Source organism: Anabrus simplex, chromosome 2 (genome assembly GCF_040414725.1).
Source record: "Anabrus simplex isolate iqAnaSimp1 chromosome 2, ASM4041472v1, whole genome shotgun sequence".
Taxonomy (NCBI): domain Eukaryota; kingdom Metazoa; phylum Arthropoda; class Insecta; order Orthoptera; family Tettigoniidae; genus Anabrus; species Anabrus simplex.
In genome coordinates this window covers 279,967,038-279,989,379 of record NC_090266.1, presented here as the reverse complement: position 1 = coordinate 279,989,379, position 22,342 = coordinate 279,967,038, and positions in this window count along the sequence as shown.

Sequence of the window (22,342 nt, the reverse complement as noted above, 5' to 3'; positions counted from 1 at the left end):
GGTTTTGCGGGGTTTGCCATTTTAACAGCAGGCAAATGCTGGGGCTGTGCATCAATGAAGGCCTGGGCAGCTTCCTTCCCACTCCTAGCTTTTTCCTATCCCATCGTCGCCATAAGACTTATCTGTGTCGATACGCTCTAAAGTAAACTTCAAAATTTTCGTCCCATATTGAGTTCACCCTTGACCTCCGCAGTGCCCCATATGGATTACACTATTGTTAACGAAGGAATTATTAAGTACAGTGGTTCACGTAATTTCTAAATAGTTATTGCGTTGTTCCAATAACTGAAAAGTACTTGAGTCTGAAATAAAGGCAGCTGACCTAGTTTACTTTGCAGTTTATAAGTATAACAATACAAGAAAACGATGTATGTAATGGAATATTTATAAACCAGCCGGAACAATGTAATGCTGCTGGACACCTGGTATTGTAGACATAATATAATACGCCTGCACCGAATTGTTTCCAGCTTTTCGTGCGTAGACCTTACTGAGTGCGAAAGGTCGATGGTATTGGGCTTTTTCAGTATTTTAAGTTGGTATTAACATACTCATAGCAGCAGGAGTAGAAAGAGCTTATGTAAATACTGAGAGGCGGTTTGAGTGGCCCAGGCGGCAGAGGGCTGGCTTTCTGTGTCCCAGGTGGCCGGTTCGATTCCGATTCAATAGAGTGGTATTTGAAGGTGGTCAAATGCGTCAGCCTCAAATCAGCAGGTTTACTGACACATAAAAGAACGCCGGCAGGAAACAAATCCGCCATGGAAACCGTAAACGTGGTTAGTAAGACATAAAACTAGTAACATTGTATATAATTGACTATTCATGCTTACGATAATTGGGAAGGGTTTCAGTGAAGAACGTCTTGCAACGTATGAGTTAGCAGAATGGAAGTTGAAATGAAATGCATGTACTTGTACTATTCTTCTGTTATTAAAATGCACTTGAAATATGCCTTTCAACCTTAGAAAAGTAGAATTGGCGACACAGTGAACCTGTTTTAAATTAAATGAACCTTTTTTGCTAGTTGCTTTACGTCGCACCGACACAGATAGGTCTTATGGCGGCGAAGGGACAGGAAAGGCCTAGGAATGGGAAGGAATCGGCTGTGGCCTTAATTAAGGTACAGCCCCAGCATTTGCCTGGTGTGAAAATGGGAAACCACGGTAAACTATTTTCAGGGCTGCCGACAGTGGGGTTCAAACCCACTATCTCCCAGATGCGAGCTCACAGCTGCGCGCTCCTAACCGCACGTCAAGCTCGCCCGGTAATTAAACTAACTTGCTTAGAATTCTGCCCTACCAGTAATTTGAAGTCGTAGCTATCTGTGTTAAAACAAAACTCCTTAACTCGACTTTCCATTTATGAAATCTCTCGTGCATTCCCCGGGAGTTGAACCTCTGCCGCTTTGGTATGAGGCTCGTGGCGATGTCATCAAAACCTCCTTTTAAAGAGAGTCTGAAGGGAATGAGTTAAAAAATGAGACGTCCTCACGAACACGAACCCAAATATCTCCTTGCCTGGCTGGTGTACAAGGAATATCTGCACCGGAGAACCATATTTAGCTCTTAGAATGGTTTTACATAACGCGCACTCAAGCATGTTTTATGACGACGAAGGGATAGGACAGGGCTGGGACTAAGAAGGAAGCGACAGCGGTCTTAATTAAGCTGCAGCCCCAGCATTTGCCTGATTTGAACTGGGAAACAGTTCAAGACCATCTTCGGGGCTGCCGACAGTGGGATTCAAGTCCACCATTTCCCAAATGCAAGCTAAGAGATACATGACACGAACCACGCGGCCAACCCCTTAGGTATTCAGCTCTTAGAAGATGAATGAATTGCCTGTAGATGTCTAGTTATGTCGAGTTAGAAATAGTGGAGATTTAAAGGAAATTTGTACCAATAAGTAAAATCTACTCGTAGCTGATCAGTTACACACAGATGGAGTGCCTCGTGCCTGCATGAAATCTATATGTATAAAATAACTTGTCCTGACTGACTGACTGACTGACTGATTCATCATCGCCGAGCCAAAAGTACTGGACATAAAGAAATGAAATTTTGGGGATACGTTCATATTAACATGTAGGTGCTCGCTAAGGGAGGATTTTTGGATATTCCTTCGCTAAGGGGGTAAAAAGGGGGGTGAAATTTGAAAATGAGTATATCTATATCTCAAAAACGTAAACGTTTACAGACGTAAAAATTAGTATCTGGAATCTCCTTTAAAAATAAAGAAACACGTATTTTTTTGTTTTCGGAAAATCTCATTAAGGGGAGTTAAAAAAGGGTGAAAATTGGTTGAACACCTTTTATAGGGAGACTCATATCTCGAAAAGTGAAGATGTTACAGACATGAAAATTAAAAATTTGGGATCTCCTTTGAAAGTAAAGAAACACGTATTTTTGCGTTTTTGGATAATCCGATGAATAGTGGGTGAACAGGAGTGACAAACGGGGTGAATTTTTAAAAAGACTATACCCGCAAATTATCTCAGAAACGTAACATATTACAGATTTGAAAACTGGTATATGGAATTTCCTGTAAAAGTAAAGACACATAAATATTTTGGAAAATCCAGTTAAGGGGAACTCAAAAAGGGGGTGAAATTTTAAATTTAGCGTATCTACAGTATATTTCAAAAACTTTACATTTTCAGACGTGAACATTGGTATTTGAAAACTTTTTTAAAAAAATTAAGGAAACACGTATTCTTTGGTTTTCAGGAAAAACTCTTAACGGGAGGGGGGGTTAAATAATTGAAAGATTAGTCGAATTATGTGTATGAGAATATATTTTTTGGTGTATATATACAAAGATATTACAAACGTGAAAACTGGTATTCGGAATCTCCTTTAAAAATAAAGAATCACACATTTTTTTGGGTGGGGGGAAACCAACTTAACGGCCAGGGGTGGAGTGAAAAATGAGTTGAATACTTTTCATGAGGATACTTATATCTCAAGACAGAAGGTGTTACAGATATGAAAATTTCTACTTAGAATTTTCTTTCAAAGTAAAGAAACACGTAAGTTTTCGTCCTTGGAAATTCCACTTAATGGGATGGGAGCTGAATGAAATGAAAAATTCGTTGAATTCTTTGTATGAGGATACTTATATCTCAAAAACTAAAGATGTTACCGACGTGAAAATCAGTATTTGGAATCTCCTTTAAAAATAAAGAAACACGTACTTTTGTTTTCCGAAAATCCCATTAAGGGGAGTGAAAAAGGGAGAAAAGTGGTTGAACATCTTTTATAAGAAGACTTATATCTCATTTCCTGTAAAAGTAAAGAAAACTTGACATTTTTTTCGGAAAATCCAGTTGAAAGGAAGTGAAAAAGGGTGCGAATAATTAAAATTAGCGTATCTACAGTAGATCTAAAAAAACTGTTACAGACATGAAAATTGAAATTTGGAATCTCTTTTGAAAATAGAGAAACACATATTTTTGCATTTTTGGATAATCCGATGAATAGGGGGTGAACAGGTTGACAAACGGGGTGAAGTTATAAAAAGACTATTTCTGCAAATTATCTCAGAAAAGTAACATATTACAGATATGAAAACTGGTATTTGGCATTTCCTGTAAAAGTAAAGAAACCTTGACATTTTTTCGGAAAATCCAGTTGAAAGGAAGTGAAAAAGGGTGCGAATAATTAAAATTAGCGTATCTACAGTAGATCTAAAAAAACTGTACATATTGCAGACGTGAATCTCCTTTAAATGTAAGGAAACACGTATTTTTTGAGTTTTGGGAAAACCCTTAAAGGGGGGGGGGCGGGGTGAAGGAATTGTAAATTAGTTGAATTATTTGTATGAGAATGTGTATATTCACCAAAAAACTAAAGATGTTACAAACGTGAAACTGGTGTTTGAAATCTCTATTAAAAATAAAGAAACACGCATTTGGTTGGTGAATCAACTTGGTAGAGGGGGGGGGGGTGAAAACGGAGATTATTCCTTTTACGAGGATACATACATCTCAAAATCTGAAGATGTTACACTCGCGATAATTGGTATTTGGAAGCTCTTTTAAAGAAACGGGTACTGTTTGTTTTTGGAAAATTCACTTGAGTGGGGAGTGTGAAAGGAAGTAAGAAAAATTGAATTCTTTTTCGGGAGAAACTTATACCTTAAAACTCAAGATTACAGACGTGGACATTGGTATTTGGAATCTCCTGTACAAATAAAGGAACACGCATTTTTTGGATGGGGGAAAACCAACTTAATGGGCGGGGGTGGACTGAAAAAGTAGTTGAATTCCTTTCATGAGGATACTTATATCTCAAAAACTTAAGATGTTACAGGGATGAGAATTTGTATTTGGAATTTTCTTTCAAAGTAAAGAAACGTGTAAATTTGTCTTTGGAAAATTCACTTAAGGGGGTGTGAATTAACTGAAAAGTTAGTTGAATTCTTTGTATGAGTGTACTTATATCTCAAAAACTAAACATGTTGCCGACGTGAAAATTAGTAATTGGAATCTCCTTTAAAAATAAATACGCTTTTTCCGGGGGGGGGGGTGAAAATGAGCTTGGGGGCAGGGGAGAAGAAAACGGAGTTTAATTTCCTTTTATGAGGATATATATATCTTAAAATCTAAGACGTTACATTCGTGATAATTGTCATTTGGAAGCTCCTTTATAAATAATGAAACAAGTTTTTTGGTTTTTGGAAAATTCACTTAAGGGGGAGGGTGAGAGGAAGTGAAAGTTTAAATATTTTCTGGAGAAACTTATATCTCAAATACATAATATTACACACGTGAAAATTTGTATTTGGAATCACCTTAAAGGAATAAACAATCACGCATTTTGGACGGGGGGGGGGGGGAGATGCAACTTAACGGGCTGGGGAGAAAAAGTAGTTGAATTCTTTTAATGAGGATAATTATATCTAAAAAACTGAAAATGTTAGATGCATGAACATTTGTACTTGGAATCTTATTTCAATGTAAAGAAACTCGCCTTCTTTTGTCTTCGGAAAATCCACTTAAGGGGATGTGAATGAGTTGAATAGTTGATTTCTTTGTGTGAGGATACTTATATCTCAAGAACTAAAGATGTTAAGGACGTGAAAATTGGTATTTGGAATCTCTTTTAAAAATGAAGAAACACGAACTTTTGGGGAGTAGGGAATCCACTTAACGGGTAGGAAGTCGGGGGGGGGGGGTGAAAAAGGAGTTGAATTACTTTTATGGGTATACTTATATCTCAAAAACTGAAGATGTTACAGACGTAAAAATTAGTATTTGGAATATCCTTTAAAAATGAAGAAACACGCATTTGTTTTTCTTCCGAAAATCGACGTAAGGGGTATGGGGTTGAAAATAAGTAAATAATGAGTTGAAATATGTTTATGAGGATACTTTATCTTAAAAAATAATCTGTTACAGACGTGAAAGTTGGTATTTTGAATTTTCTTTCAAAATAAAGAAACACGATTTTTTTCGGAAAGTCCACTTAAGGTGGGAGAAGGGTGGAAAGAAGTGCAGAAGAAGAAGAAGCAGTTTAATTATTCTTATGAGGATGCATTTATCTAAAACACTGAAGGTGTTACAGACGTATAGACATGAAAACTGTTATTTGGAATCTCCTTTAAAGGTAATTAAACACGTATTTTGTTTTTTTGGTTTTCAGAAAATCCAGTTAAGGGATTGAAATGAATTGGAAAAGAGGGTGAATTTTTAAAATGAATACCAGTATATCTACATTATATGTCAAAAACTTAACATGTTAGAGACAAGAAACTTGGTATTTGGAAAGTCCTTTAAAAATACAGGAACCTGTACGTTTTTGTTTTCGGGATGAAAATAAGTTAAAGATAGTTGAATTATTTTTATGAGGATACTTATATCTTAAAAACTGAAGATGTCACAGACGAGAAAATTAGTATTTGGAATCTCCTTTAAAAATAAAGAAGAATGTATTTTTGTTTCGGAAAATATACTTAGATGTAGGTGGGGGAAGGACTGATCAAGGGGTTGAATTCTTTTTATGGGGATACTTATGTATATCACAAAAACTGAAGATGTTACAGATGTGGGAATAGGTATTTGGAATCTCATTTAAAAATAAATAAACATGTATTTATTTTTTCGACTTCAGAGAAGGCTGTTCCTCACATGTACTGTTCTTTGTCGCATGGTCGTCTTAACCCCAAAAGGTAATACCACAAACATGGTTTACAAATAATTTCTGGGGTAAATGAAACTCAATTTTGTGGTGAGTTTTTATACTTTAGGAATTTTCAGATATTGTCTTAGTACAATGCCGAGGAACGATTACTTTGATCAAATTACGAAATCCACGCGAGCGAAGCCGCGGGTAATTGCTAGTAACCTATAATGCTTAAACCTTTCCATTCTGACTACAAATCTTGAAATGAACGTATAAATGTCGCGTTTGAAGTGTAACGCTTTGAAATAACCACAATAAATATTAACTGTGAGCAGCAAAGCAACATGGTTTCAAAACAGCGTATTTTACACCCGATTACGACGAACCGTATTCATTGAAACAGTATGTTCGATACAACCATTCATGGTTACATACCGCCGTTGCCAGGAACGAAGTGAAACTTCCATGCTGAATATAACACCGTTCCCGTTGGGCTGAGTGGCTCAGACGGTTGAAGAGCTGGCCTTCTGACGCCAACTTGGCAGGTTTGATCCAGGCTCAGTCCGGTGGTATTTGAAGGTGCTCAGATACGTCAGCCTCGTGTCGGTAGATTTACTGGCACGTCAAGGAACTTCTGCGAGACTAAATTCCGGTACCTCGGCGTCCCCGAAAACCGTAAAAAAAATTAATTTATGTAACGTAAAGCGAATAACATCACTATTATAAAACTGTTCAAAACACACAATATTTCGAAAAGAATTGGGGAGTCAGACTAGTTTTGCCGCTTTCTGCCTGCAGAGGAGAGGAGTGAGCTGAGCGTAAAAAGTAGTTCTCCAAACTGATGAGCGGACTGATGTAGACATTCGGTTCGCTTGCAGCAAGCGAAGAGTGAAGACTGTGTACTGTACGCGCTCGAATTGTTTACGCTGTGATTCAGTATGCCGCACGTTACCCTTCTCCCCACGCTTGCATATACTTTGCTTCTTTTCGTACTATAATTATTGAAATCCTTTAAATAACGTTCCGTTTCACACTTAATTATAATAAATAACCTAAACTAATATACCCATATTTTATTCAAATGTTATATTTTCATTTCTGCTAATTCCGGTGAGTTGTCACATTCATGGGTCCAACACCGAGTTAAGCACCACCGGGCGTGGTCAAACGTGGGATGGGGTACCGCGTCCGACCTGTGCTTGAATTATTATTTACTTTTAAAACGCCTTAAAGCTGTCGGTAGGGTCCTTTAGAGTGGCCATACATATGGAATTAATTATATCAAATCACCCACCAATAAATAAATCACCCACCTTTAAACAACGTTAAATATCCTTTTATATAAAGAAATTACGCACCCAGGTAGAGGATCTCAATGAATATAATGAGATTCGGTACCTCGGGATATCAAAACCTGGTTACAGGTCCAGATTTTCTTTTTATGTCCCCTTTTGTGTACGCCATCAGTTGTGTCATAACGAAACGAAATCGCGGACGACGACAACAACAGTTATAAACTCCGAGTTTGAAACTACTGGCATTTTCCGTATGCGTACTCTGGTATAAGGAATATAGGTAGAATGTTTTTATTTGTGCTTGTACTGAACGATTTATTTATGTTTAGCAGTGACAGACACAACACATTTCAATTGCAGCAATGGTTGTCGGATATAAATCAATTTAATGCAGGGCCTCTCAGGGTGCATGCGCGTGGTGCATGCACTGTGCACGGTGCAAGAGACGACTTGGCTTGGTCGAACAGAGTGCAGACCCCCCACTCCTCGATTTGGAGCAATAGCGCTTACTCTCTCTTTCCTCACGCCTGTCTCGCTCGCTCCGCCTGTCTCCCTCTGCCCCACTTGCGCCGTAGCGCTCCAAATCCAGGCTGACTTGAGCAGAGCAGAGGCGAGTTGAGCCGAGCTTAGCCGAGTAGCCCAGAGACGAAGCGTTGATCCGAGCCATGCCGAGCGGCAGCGATGCACAGTGCACGGAGCTCTTGCGCCTCTATCTGCACGCGTGAGATTTTGGGCGTTTGAGAGGCCCTGATTTAATGCATAGGCAACTTTGATATGAGTATGACATGGAATGTAGTAAAGTTTGACGTAATATGAAAAGCCTTGAAAAATAAAAAAGTGTGCATTTATATATGCAGTAGATACACAGTAATCACAGGCAGACCTGTAGTCTTATTTTACCGGTACTTTTGCGTTATTGCTGACGAAGTTCTATGTATTCAATAAGTACCGATATTAAAGTATCACACTACAGTCTTCTGGGTACAATGGCAGTTACATACGCAAAAATTTAAATGGCTATTGTACGACCTGGTACAACAACAAATAATTACAAGGCAACACAATAAATGACTCCGTATACATTACATCGGGCAAACTCCCCGTCAATAACTGACAGTAAACAAAAACAATCTTTGGTTTATTCGCAACATTAAAAAATAGTGAAAAGAAAACTGAAACAAAACACAATTAACAACAGGCACCATACTTTTATCACGGGACGTATGCTTTACAATAGTGGTGTTCCTCGGGTGTCCAGGATGATCAAGGTATCCACTGCGGTACCACGAGTACTTCCACATGTTTTTGAATCGAGGAGATGACAACTATCCCCGTGGTGTAGGAGTAGCGTGCCTGACTTTTACCAGGAGGCCCCAGGTTCGATTCCCGGGCAGGTCAGGGATTTTTACCTGGACCTGAGGGCTGGCTCGAGGTCCACTCAACCTACGTGATTACAATTGAGGAGCTATCTGACGGTGAGATAGCGGTCACTTGGTAGGCCAAGGCCCCTCAAGGGCTGTAGTGCCATGGGGGGGGGGTCAGCTGGAAATGTAACAGTGATTGCAACTTTAAGATGGTTTTACGGTGGTGCAGCACAATATCGGTATTCACAAGTCGCAGCCCGGAATACATTTGTCTTGTATAAGCGTACGTTTTCCAAATCTGAAACCCATATACGGCTGATAAACTGCTGTAGCGTCGGCTGGAATCTTCTTAACTTCTACTTCCGTGCCATGAACAAGCGAATTGTGGCCAGAGACAGAATCGAACAATAAAATGTTTTGTCTATCGGGTAAACTTGGTTTCAAGATGTCATTATACCAGCTGTGAACTTTTGCTTTGTCCATCCTTCCAGACGTGTTGCACACAACATTAATATTTTCGTGTGAAAATATTCTTTCCTTAACAAGAGAACCAAAAACATCATTTCTTTCCTTTAAAACTATTAGCAACGAGGAGAGTAGCTCACTTTCTGCTGACACGGTACGCATAATTGTGTAGCTGTGCGTAGTAGAGGGAATTGATGGGACCACCGTGCTAATGGAGTTTTCTCTTCGGCGCACTAACGTTCTGCCGGTGTACATTTCCAAAATAAGCCGCTTTGGTCGCTGTTAAAAACATGTGATGGGCTGTGTAACTATATTTTTCTCTTACTTTTTCCACAAACATTTCGGCTTCCACCATAACGTCAGTTTCACTATCAAGTTTTTTCGTTGTTATCACGACAGCAATTTTTCGGGATGTGATTCCAAATTTGTTTTTGAAGTCGTACAATCAGCCCGAAAACGCTTTAAAGTCATGGATCCCTCGAGAGCGGGCACTTTGCATTGCCCACTGTTTGATTGTGACGTTATGGATGATGGAGGTACGGTACTCCGCGTCAAATTTTTCTTTGCAATCCATTGCAATAAGATCAAATTTGTCTCGGAGAGAGCCTCCATCCACTACATTTTTCCAGGCGGAGAGTTGTGCCTCACTATGCAAACGACGGAATTTCTTTTGCACAGTTGCAAATTTTAGAATTTTTAATTTTCCACACATCCAGTAGTTGACTGCTCATGTTTTATACTGTAAGTCCGCGGTGTCCGTCGAATTGGCACTGTCTTAGCTTTGCCCCGGTTCTGGCTCGCTATATTCAATATCCTTTTCCTGTGCCTCCGACTGATCAGACCTGTACGTCAAACTTGTAACGTCCTCCAAGTAAAGACTGTCACCTTCAAGACAGTAACTTATAAGCTCTGAAAAACAAAATAAAAATAATTAAAATACATGTTGTTATATTTATTGACAGAAATAACGGAGAACACAAATGTTTGTTTAAAAAAAACGAGAGAGTTATCGGTATCAACAAATCAGACGGTCCAGTGATGAAAACTAAAACCTACGTTCAATCTACGTAATTACGGCCTATGTCACGCAGTGTGACATCACCCCGTGAGCGTCAAATACTATTTGAAAACAGTTGACTTCTTAACACTCATCCTCAATCGCGTCATAAAGCTGCAGCTCCTGAAAGTTCAGCGGACCTTCTTCACCGTGACTTCCGTGAGTTGCTTGAAGATGAAAAATAATTTTTGGCATGCTCAACAACATTGCATTTAAGGAATCGTCGCGAACGTTTTCATAAACATTTCAGAAAATGTAAACTGACTAATAAAACGTGGAAATTACAAAAGAGAGATATGAGGAAGGCTGATAGAGTACGTAAAGTGTAGCACCGGTTCTCTTCGACAACTAAACAGACGGATTGGCGCGGGAAGAAAGGGAAACGTGCGGTGGCGAAACAGAAAGACATCATTTTTACGTGTACCTCAATGTGATTTCCAAGTTTCATCGCGATCGGCGACTTAACCATTGCCTATGTTCTCCTGTTAGAAAAATACACCTGGTATGATGGACGTTATTGTAAATATTAAACTTCATGGACGTAATAGAAATAAAATAGGAATGAACAGTGCAATTAATTCCAATAATCTTTTTAGTGTTCCTATATTTTTTCGACCCATCTCATTGCGTACATAAACAAGGCGTAATTCTATCAGTCGAAACAAGCCTCGAGGAGGATTAAATTCGTGTAGTAGTAGTTTCTGCTCTGATTTCTTAAGCAAGTGGTGCGTAATGATGTTGAGAACTGAGCACTAACATTCCACTCGCAAATTGTAGACAAATACATATATAATCGTGGTTATGCAATGAGGATGTGTTCTAATTGCCAACGCCATGGCCACACGAGGATTCTGCCAAGTTGGAAGGAGTTTCAGTCGCTCCGGTGGACCTCTTTCTCTACATGAATGTGAAACCAATGATAGGAACTGCTTCCACTACCACAGACAATATTTAGCTAGCAACAACAAGAAATGTCTTGAATGCCAGCACCGGCAACGTATTGCGGAGTTAACGGCGGAGGATGACTCATCCCTCCTGTACGAGCGTGTTTGTTTAGAACGAAACTCTTACTCTGCGATGATCTGAAGAACACAAGAGATGCCTCCAACAGAACTTATCTACTCACGGAACAACACTGCTCCCCCGATGTCAAAAGATAAGACTACCCTCCTCCCAGCAGAAACTTTTTGAGACGGGAATGTAGCCCCTCCCTTCTTCCCACAAGAACTAAGTAAGAGTTTCTTAACGAGACGTGAAAATATCCGGAGATATGCGAGAATTACACCGGCTAATGCTAGACCACTATATCCCCTTGGGAACCATCTGAATTTCAATGACCTGGAGAATATCACTATCGTCAACAACGCCAACAAGTTCCAATGCCAGTCACTCCATACTCACAGACTCGTCAGATCCCACATTTTTGACCGCTTAATCCAACATAATAGAACGGCTCGTCGACCACATCTATGACCCGATTATAGTACTGATCCAAGAATCTTCTTTACAGTTACCAGATTTACTACAACCCATGGTAATCAAGAATACGGTGTTACAGAGCTTCCCATCTCATGGAATTTAAAATTCCCCGAGGGAACTCACGATCAGCTACCTTAAATAAATTCTAGATTAAACACTTCACGATATGAAATCGCTTGTTATTGTCCTGTCAGGAACATAGTTCAAACCTCAAAGGTATATAGTATATACTGTACTACAATAGGAGAAGATCGCGAGGATGGTTGTGGTTGAGTAGCCATTCTTGTGCATTCTACATTATCATGCAGACAAATTACTATCCACCGCAGTGTGCCTTCATCATTACAGCTGATTGCCGTTCGTGTTCTTCTACCCACTAAACTCCTACGGCAGCATCTAAATATTGCCCGTCGAGAACAGCAATCACCTTGGATACTTGAAAGAAAATCATTACACAACTACCCTCTCTGAAGGTTATCTGTGGGGACTAATTCCGCAGCTGTGGGCTGTCCAACCACCGATCACTACGACAATGGTAACGTCAACATGGACAAGCAACATGGTCCGAAGAGGCCTGGTGAAGGTCATTCGAGCCGATACCTTATAGGTGACATGCGCGTCTGTGAGAATGGATCCCTACATATGATAAATGCTAATACTGAAGACGTCCCACACCGTCAGCCCCCGAGCCATCGGAATCAAACAATGAAGGTTAAAATCCCCGACCCGACCGGGAACCGATCCGAGGCTCTCAAGACCAAAGGCCCGTACGCTAACCATTTAGCCATGGAGCCGGACATTTAATTTAGTAATCTGGAATGAGCCTTTGTGGTGTAGTGGTTAGTGTGATAAGCTGCCACCCCCCGGAGGCCCGGGTTCGATTCCCGGCTCTGCCACGAAATTTGAAAAGTGGTACGAGGGCTGGAACGGGGTCCACTCAGCCTCGGGAGGTCAAATGAGTAGAGGTGGGTTCGATTCCCACCTCAGCCATCCCGGAAGTGGTTTTCCGTGGTTTCCCACTTCTGCTCCAGGCGAATGCCGGGATGGTACCTCACCTAAGGCCCCGGCAGCTTCCTTCCCTCCTCCTTGTCTATCCCTTCCAATCTTCCCATCCCCCACCAAGGCCCCTGTTCTGCATAGCAGGTGAGGCCGCCTAGGCGAAGTACTGGTCATTCTTCCTAGTTGTAGCCCCGACCCAATGTTTCACGCTCCTGGACACTGCCGTTGAGGCGGTAGAGGTGGGATCCCTCGCTGAGTCCGAGAGAAAAACCAACCCTGGAGGGTAAGCAGGTTAAGAAAGAAAGAAAGAATCTGGAATGACAATATTCCTACCTTGGTTCGTTCAGCAAATAAACAGAAATTCTCAGTCGACCTCACCATGGTAACTCCTTTCCTGTCTACTATCTAGTCCATTCTAACTGATTATATGGCCTCTAACCACTTTCCCATTTTGATTAGGATAGTGACTTCTACTTCTCATGAGCATCAGAAAGTATCATGAAAATGAAAATGCTCTAAAGCATATTGGCTACTATTTACAGCCAATATGAATAAAGAGTTACGACAGCTTCCACTGTAAACTTCTAGTGGCGTCAGGTACAATCTCCTCGCTTCCGCTGTGGAGAAAGATGCTCTCGATTCAGTTCCCCTGAAGAAAGTTGAATCTACACACATTGGAATACCAACAGTCTAGTGGACCCCAGATTGTTCCCGGGCTGTTCCCCGTCGACGGACAGCACTTCGAACAACCCACGTTCGAGACGTAAAAGAAATGCCAGCAAACTACACCTCAAATACGGTACCAAGATTTTTGAAAGATAGGAAAATACAGAGTTGGAAGGAGTTTTGTGCATCATTACGTAGGAATTACATCACTGACGGCTGCAAAAAAACCAAAGCATTCCGACAAATAATCACTATCACTTTTTTAATACTAGCTCGTACCTCCCCCATCTTCTATATATATAAAGTAACTTGTCCTGACTGACTGACTGACTGACTGATTCATCATCGCCGAGCCAAGACTACTGGACATAAAGAAATGAAATTTTGGAGATATATTCATATTAAGATGTAGGTGCTCGCTAAGAGAGGATTTTTTATATTCCGTCGCTAAGGGGGTGCAAAGGGGAGTGAAGTTTTAAAATAAGTGTGTCTATATCTCAACACTTTAAAAGTTTACAGATGTGAAAATTGGTATTTAGAATCTTCTTTAAAAATAAGGAAACACATATTTTTTTTTTGTTTTCAGACAATCCCAATAGGAGGGGTGAAAAAGGGTGAAAAAGTGGTTGAATGCCTTTAATCAGGATACCGCTACTTACATCTTAGAAACTGAAGATATTACAGACCTCAAAATTGGTACTTTTGATCGCTGTCAAAATAAAGAAACGCGTATTTTTTTGCTTTTGGAAAATCCAATTAATGCGAGGGTGAAAGGGGGGTTGTGAATTTTTAAAATGAGTGCATCTATATCTCAAAAGTTTTAAAGTTTAGAGATGTAACAATTGGTATTTAGAATCTTCATTAAACATATAGGAACACGTATTTTTTTGTTTTCGGAAAATCCCAATAGGAGGGGTGAAAAGGGGTGAAAAATGGGTTGAATGACTTTAAAGAGAATACTTATATCTCAGAAACTGAAGATATTACAGACCTCAAAATTGGTACATTTGATCGCTTTCAAAAATAAAGAAACACATATTTGTTTGTTTTTGGAAAATTCAATTAATGCGAGGGTGAAAAGGGGGGTGAATTTTTAAAATGAGTGCATCTATATCTCAAAAGTTTTAAAGTTTAGAGATGTAAAAATTGGTGTTTAGAATCTCCTTTAAAAATAAAGAAACACGTATTTTTTTGTTTTCGGAAAATCCTAATAGGAAGGGTGGAAAAGAGTGAAAAACAGGTTGAATGCCTTTAATGAGGCTACTTATATTTCAGAACCTGAAGATATTACAGACCTGAAAATTGGTATTTGTGATCTACTTTCAAAATAAGGAAACAGGTATTTTTTCGTTTTTGAAAAATCCAAATAATGGGGGAGGGGGGTGAAAAAGGGGGTGAATTTAAAAAAAAGTGTGTCTACATCTTAAAACTTTAAACGTTTACAGATGTAAAAATTGGTGTTTAGAATCTCCCTTAAAAATAAAGGAACACGTATTTCTTAGTTTTCTCTAAATCCCAATAGGAGGGGTGTACAAGGGTGAATAATGGGTTGAATGCCTTTAATGAGGATCCATATATCTCAGAAACTGAAGATATTACAGAACTGAAAATTTGTAAATGGGATCTCCTTTAGAAATAAAGAAACACGTATATTTTTGCTTTTGGAAAATTCAGTTAATGGCGGTTAAACAGGAGTGGCAAATTGGGGTGAAGTTTTTGAAGGACTATATCTACAGAATATCTGAGAAGCGTAAAATGTTAGACGTAAAAGTGGGTATTTGGAATCTCCTGGAAGTGTAAAGAAACATAGGTGATTTGTCTATGGAAACTCCACTTAAGGGGAACTAAAAACGGGTGAAATTTTAAAATGAGAATTTCTACAGTATATCTCAAAAAACTGAACATGTTACAGAAGTGTAAAATGGTAATTTTTTAATTCTATTAAAAATAAAGAAACGTGTATTTTTATTTTTCGGAAACACCACTTGGATAGTGGGGGGGTTGAATTCTTTTAATTAGGCTACTGATATCTCAAAAATGTACATGTTACACACGTGAAATTTGATTTTTGGAATCTGCTTTAAAAGTAAACAAACACGTATTCTCGGGAAAATCCAATGAAGGGGGTTTGGGGGGTTAAAGGATTGAAAAAAATTATTGACATAATTGTATGGGAATACATACATCTAATGAAAAATAAAGTTGTTACAGACGTGAAAATTGGTATTTTGATCCCCTTTGAAAACAAAGACAAGCGCGTTTTGGGGGGAGAAACAATCTTGGGTTGGCGGGAGTGAAAAGGAGTTGAATTCCTTTCATGAGGACACATAAATAAAAAAAAACTGAAGAGGTTAGAGTGGTGATAATTGGTATTTAGAAGATCCTTTACTATTAAAGGAACAAGTATTTTTTGCCTTAATATCACTTTGTGAGGGGGGGGCGGAGTGTGAAAGGGAGTTAAAAAAGTGAATCATTTTCAAGGGGATACTTATATCTCAAAGCTGAAGGTATTAAACGTGAACATTGGTATTTAGAATCTCCTTTAAACATAAAGAAACACGCCTTCTTTTATTTTTTGGGGGTGTGGGGGTAAATAAAATTAACGGGGGTGGTGTGTAAAAGGAGGTGAGACCAATTTGATTTTACTGTTCATAATGTATTTATAAGGAGCCTCCGTTGCTCAGGCGGCAGCGCGCCGGCCTCTCACAGCTGGGTTCCGTGTTTTAAATCCCGGTAACTCCATGTGACATTCGTGCTGGACAAAATGGAGGCGGGACAGGTGTTTCTCCGGATACTCCGGCTTTCCCTGTCATCATTCATTCCAGCAACACTGTCCAATATTTCATTTCATTTGTCACTCATCGATCATTGCCCCAGAGGGAAGCTTTGGCAGCCGGCACAATTCCTATTGTCGCCGCTAGATGGGGCTTTATTCATTCCATCCCTGATCCTGTCGAATGATAGGAAACAGGCTGTAGACATTCGATGTACTTATTCTGATCATAAACCGATGGTAAATCTTTCCTAGGTTCTTTCTCAACAGCCATCTTTTCTTTCGGAGAACGTTCTTGGATTACAGTAGATTCTCCTGGCATATAAATAAAAATTTAAGCACATATGAAATAAACGATAGGAATGAGATTGGCCGTCAAATTTTTCACCTCAATAATAATAAGGTCAATAACACACGGAGGTATGTCATTCGTATCGCCAGAAATCCCGCACACTTGCCTACGCGCGAAAATGGTGCTGGTCACATTGTCAACAATGACAATGGCAGCATATGTAATTTACCGCCAAGTAGCGGTCTTGCATATTGCTGTGGGGTCCAGAACAAATAATAATAATAATAATAATAATAATAATGTTCTGGACCGTCGTCACATGTGCGGACCACGCTGGAAACGGGTCCTGGACGGCTAATGACTAAGAATGCAGTCCGACCGCGGGGAAGTACGAAATCGATTGCTGGAAAGAAAGATTGAAAAATGGGAGGAAACTTGCCGGAATTTATTAGAAAAGAGTCAGATCGCGAATTTCGGCGGATTATATATCTAAAACAATAAGCATACAATTACAAATTTCAGTATAATACCGTAGCGAAGCACGGGTATCTTGCTAGTCTATATGTATAAAATATCTTGTCCACTTACTGACTGACTGATTCATCATCGCCGAGCCAAAAGTACTGGACATAAAGAAATGAAATTTTGGGGATACGTTCATATTAACATGTGGGTGCTCGCTAAGGGAGGATTTTTGGATACTCCGTCACTAAGGGGGTAAAATGGGTGGTGAATTTTTAAAATGAGTATATCTATATCTCAAAAACGTAAACGTTTACAGACGTAAAAATTAGTATCTGGAATCTCCTTTAAAAATAAAGAAACACGTATTTTTTGTTTTCGGAAAATCTCATTAAGGGGAGTTAAAAAAGGGTGAAAATTGGTTGAACACCTTTTATAAGGAGACTCATATCTCGAAATGTGAAGATGTTACAGACATGAAAATTAAAATTTGGGATCTCCTTTGAAAGTAAAGAAACACGTATTTTTGCGTTTTTGGATAATCCGATGAATAGTGGGTGAACAGGAGTGACAAACGGGGTGAATTTTTAAAAAGACTATACCTGCAAATTATCTCAGAAACGTAACATATTACAGATTTGAAAACTGGTATATGGAATTTCCTGAAAAAGTAAAGACACATAAATATTTTGGAAAATCCAGTTAAGGGGAACTCAAAAAGGGGGCTGAAATTTTAAATTTAGCGTATCTACTGTATATTTCAAAAACTTTACATTTTTCAGACGTGAACATTGTTATTTGAAAACTTTTCTTTTAAATTAAAGAAACACGTATTCTTTGGTTTTCGGGAAAAACTCTTAACGGGAGGGGGGGGTGAAATAATTGAAAGATTAGTCGAATTATGTGTATGAGAATGTATATATACACCAAAAAATATAAAGATATTACAAACGTGAAAACTGGTATTCGGAATCTCCTTTAAAAATAAAGAATCACACATTTTTTTGGGTGGGGGGAAACCAACTTAACGGCCAGGGGTGGAGTGAAAAATGAGTTGAATACTTTTCATGAGGATACTTATATCTCAAGACTGAAAGTGTTACAGATATGAAAATTTGTGCTTGGAATTTTCTTTCAAAGTAAAGAAACACGTAAGTTTTCGTCCTTGGAATTTCCACTTAATGGGATGGGAGCTGAATTAACTGAAAAATTCGTTGAATTCTTTGTATGAGGATACTTATATCTCAAAAACTAAACATGTTGCCGACGTGAAAATTAGTAATTGGAATCTCCTTTAAAAATAAAGGAACACGTACTTTTGTTTTCCGAAAATCCCATTAAGGGGAGTGAAAAAGGGAGAAAAGTGGTTGAACATCTTTTATAAGGAGACTTATATCGCATTTCCTGTAAAAGTAAAGAAAACTTGACATTTGTTTCGGAAAATCCAGTTGAAAGGAAGTGAAAAAGGGTGCGAATAATTAAAATTAGCGTATCTACAGTAGATCTAAAAAAACTGTTACAGACATGAAAATTGAAATTTGGAACCTTTTGAAAATAGAGAAATACATATTTTTGCATTTTGGGATAATCCGATGAATAGGGGTGAACAGGTTGACAAACGGGGTGAAGTTATAAAAAGACTATTTCTGCAAATTATCTCAGACAAGTAACATATTACAGATATGAAAATTGGTATTTGGCATTTCCTGTAAAAGTAAAGAAACCTTGACATTTTTTCGGAAAATCCAGTTGAAAGGAAGTGAAAAAAGGTGCGAATAATTAAAATTAGCGTATCTACAGTAGATCTAAAAAAACTGTACATATTGCAGACGTGAATCTCCTTTAAATGTAAGGAAACACGTATTTTTTGAGTTTTGGGAAAACCCTTAACGGGGGGCGGGGTGAAGGAATTGTAAATTAGTTGAATTATTTGTATGAGAATGTGTATATTCACCAAAAAACTAAAGATGTTACAAACGTGAAACTGGTGTTTGAAATCTCTATTAAAAATAAAGAAACACGCATTTAGTTGGTGAATCAACTTGGTAGGGTGGGGGGGATGAAAACGGAGATTATTTTTTTACGAGGATACATACATCTCAAAATCTGAAGATGTTACACTCGCGATAATTGGTATTTGGAAGCTCTTTTAAAGAAACGGGTACTGTTTGTTTTTGGAAAATTCACTTGAGTGGGGAGTGTGAAAGGAAGTAAGAAAAATTGAATTCTTTTTCGGGAGAAACTTATACCTTAAAACTCAAGATTACAGACGTGGGCACTGGTATTTGGAATCTCCTGTACAAATAAAGGAGCACGCATTTTTTGGGTGGGGGAAAACCAACTTAATGGGCGGGGGTGGACTGAAAAAGTAGTTGAATTCCTTTCATGAGGATACTTATATCTCAAAAACTTAAGATGTTACAGGGATGAGAATTTGTATTTGGAATTTTCTTTCAAAGTAAAGAAATGTGTAAATTTGTCTTTGGAAAATTAACTGAAAAGTTAGTTGAATTCTTTGTATGAGTGTACTTATATCTAAAAAACTAAACATGCTGCCGACGTGAAAATTAGTAATTGGAATCTCTTTTAAAAATAAATACGCTTTTTCCGGGGTGGTGGGGGTGAAAATGAGCTTGGGGGCAGGGGAGAAGAAAACGGAGTTTAATTTCCTTTTATGAGGATATATATATCTTAAAATCTAAGACGTTACATTCGTGATAATTGTCATTTGGAAGCTCCTTTATAAATAATGAAACAAGTTTTTTGGTTTTTGGAAAATTCACTTAAGGGGGAGGGTGAGGGGAAGTGAAAGTTTAAATATTTTCTGGAGAAACTTATATCTCAAATACATAATATTACACACGTGAAAATTTGTATTTGGAATCACCTTAAAGAAATAAACAATCACGCATTTTGGCCGGGGGGGGGGTGCATCTTAACGGGCTGGGGAGAAAAAGTAGTTGAATTCTTTTAATGAGGATAATTATATCTAAAAAACTGAAAATGTTAGAGGCATGAATATTTGTACTTGGAATCTCATTTCAATGTAAAGAAACTCGCCTTCTTTTGTCTTCGGAAAATCCACTTAAGGGGGTGTGAATGAATTGAATAGTTGATTTCTTTGTGTGAGGATACTTATATCTCAAGAACTAAAAATGTTAAAGACGTGAAAATTGGTATTAGGAATCTCTTTTAAAAATGAAGAAACACGAACTTTTGGGGAGTAGGGAATCCACTTAACGGGTAGGAAGTCGGGGGGGTGGGGGTGAAAAAGGAGTTGAATTACTTTTATGGGTATACTTATATCTCAAAAACTGAAGATGTCACAGGCGTAAAAATTAGTATTTGGAATATCCTTTAAAAATGAAGAAACACGCATTTGTTTTTCTTCCGAAAATCGACGTAAGGGGTGTGGGGTTGAAAATAAGCAAATAATGAGTTGAAATATGTTTATGAGGATACTTTATCTTAAAAATGAATCTGTTACAGACGTGAAAGTTGGTATTTTGAATTTTCTTTCAAAATAAAGAAACACGATTTTTTTCGGAATGTCCACTTAAGATGGGAGAAGGGTGGAAAGAAGTGCAGAAGAAGAAGAAGAAGAAGAAGAAGAAGAAGAAGAAGAAGAAGAAGTTTAATTATTCTTATGAGGATGCATTTATCTAAAACACTGAAGGTGTTACAGACGTATAGACATGAAAACTGTTATTTGGAATCTCCTTTAAAGGTAATTAAACACGTATTTTTTTGGTTTTCAGAAAATCCAGTTAAGGGATTGAAATGAATTGGAAAAGAGGGTGAATTTTTAAAATGAATACCGGTATATCTACATTATATGTCAAAAACTTAACATGTTAGAGACAAGAAACTTGGTATTTGGAAAGTCCCTTAAAAATACAGGAACCTGTACGTTTTTGTTTTCGGGATGAAAATAAGTTAAAAATAGTTGAATTATTTTTTATGAGGATACTTATATCTTAAAAACTGAAGATGTCACAGACGAGAAAATAAGTATTTGGAATCTCCTTTAAAAATAAAGAAGAATGTATTTTTGTTTCGGAAAATATACTTAGATGTAGGTGGGGGAAGGACTGATCAAGGGGTTGAATTCTTTTTATGGGGACACTTATGTATATCACAAAAACTGAAGATGTTACAGATGTGGGAATAGGTATTTGGAATCTCATTTAAAAATAAATAAACATGTATTTATTTTTTCGACTTCAGAGAAGGCTGTTCTTCACATGTACTGTTCTTTGTCGCATGGTCGTCTTAACCCCAAAAGGTAATACCACAAACATGGTTTACAAATAATTTCCGGGGTAAATGAAACTCAATTTTGTGGTGAGTTTTTATACTTTAGGAATTTTCAGATATTGTCTTAGTACAATGCCGAGGAACGATTACTTTGATCAAATTACGAAATCCACGCGAGCGAAGCCGCGGGTAATTGCTAGTAACCTATAATGCTTAAACCTTTCCATTCTGACTACAAATCTTGAAATGAACGTATAAATGTCGCGTTTGAAGTGTAACGCTTTGTAACGTGTAACGTGTAACGTTTTTTGTTTTAAACAAATCCAATTAATGGTGGGGGGGTAAAAGGGGGGTGATTTTTTAATATGAGTGTATGTATACCTCAAATCTTTTAAAGTTTATAGATGTAAAAATTGGTATTTAGAATGTCCTTTAAAAGTAAAGAAACGCGTACTTTTGTTTTCGGAAAATCCTAATACGAAGGGTAGAAAAGGGTGAAAAACAGGTTGAATGCCTCTAATGTGGCAACTTATATTTCAGAACCTCAAAATATTACAGACCTGAAAATTGGTATTTAGGATCTACTTTAAAAATAAAGAAACAGGTATTTTTTCGATTTGGGAAAATCCAAATAATGGGGGTGAAAAGGGGGGCGAAGTTTTTAAAATGAGTGTATCTATATCTCAAAACTTTTAAGGTTTATAGATCTAAAATTTGGTATTTAGAATCTCCTTTAAAAATAAAGAAACACGTATTTTTTGTCTTCGGAAAATCCTAATAGGAAGGGTTGAAAAGGGTGAAAAAGAGGTTGAACGCCTTTAATGAGGCTACTTATATTTCAGAACCTGAAGATATTGCAGACCTGAAAATTGGTATTTGGGATCTACTTTAAAAATAAAGAAAGAGGTATTTTTTCGTTTTTGGAAAATCCAAATAATGGGGGGTGAAAGGGGGGTGAATTTTTAAAATGAGTGTGTCTACATCTTAAAACTTAAAAGGTTCACAGATGTAAAAATTGATGTTCAGAATCTCCCTTAAAAATAAAGGAACTCGTATTTCTTTGTTTTCTCTAAATCCCAATAGGAGAGGTGTAAAAGGGTGAATAATGGGT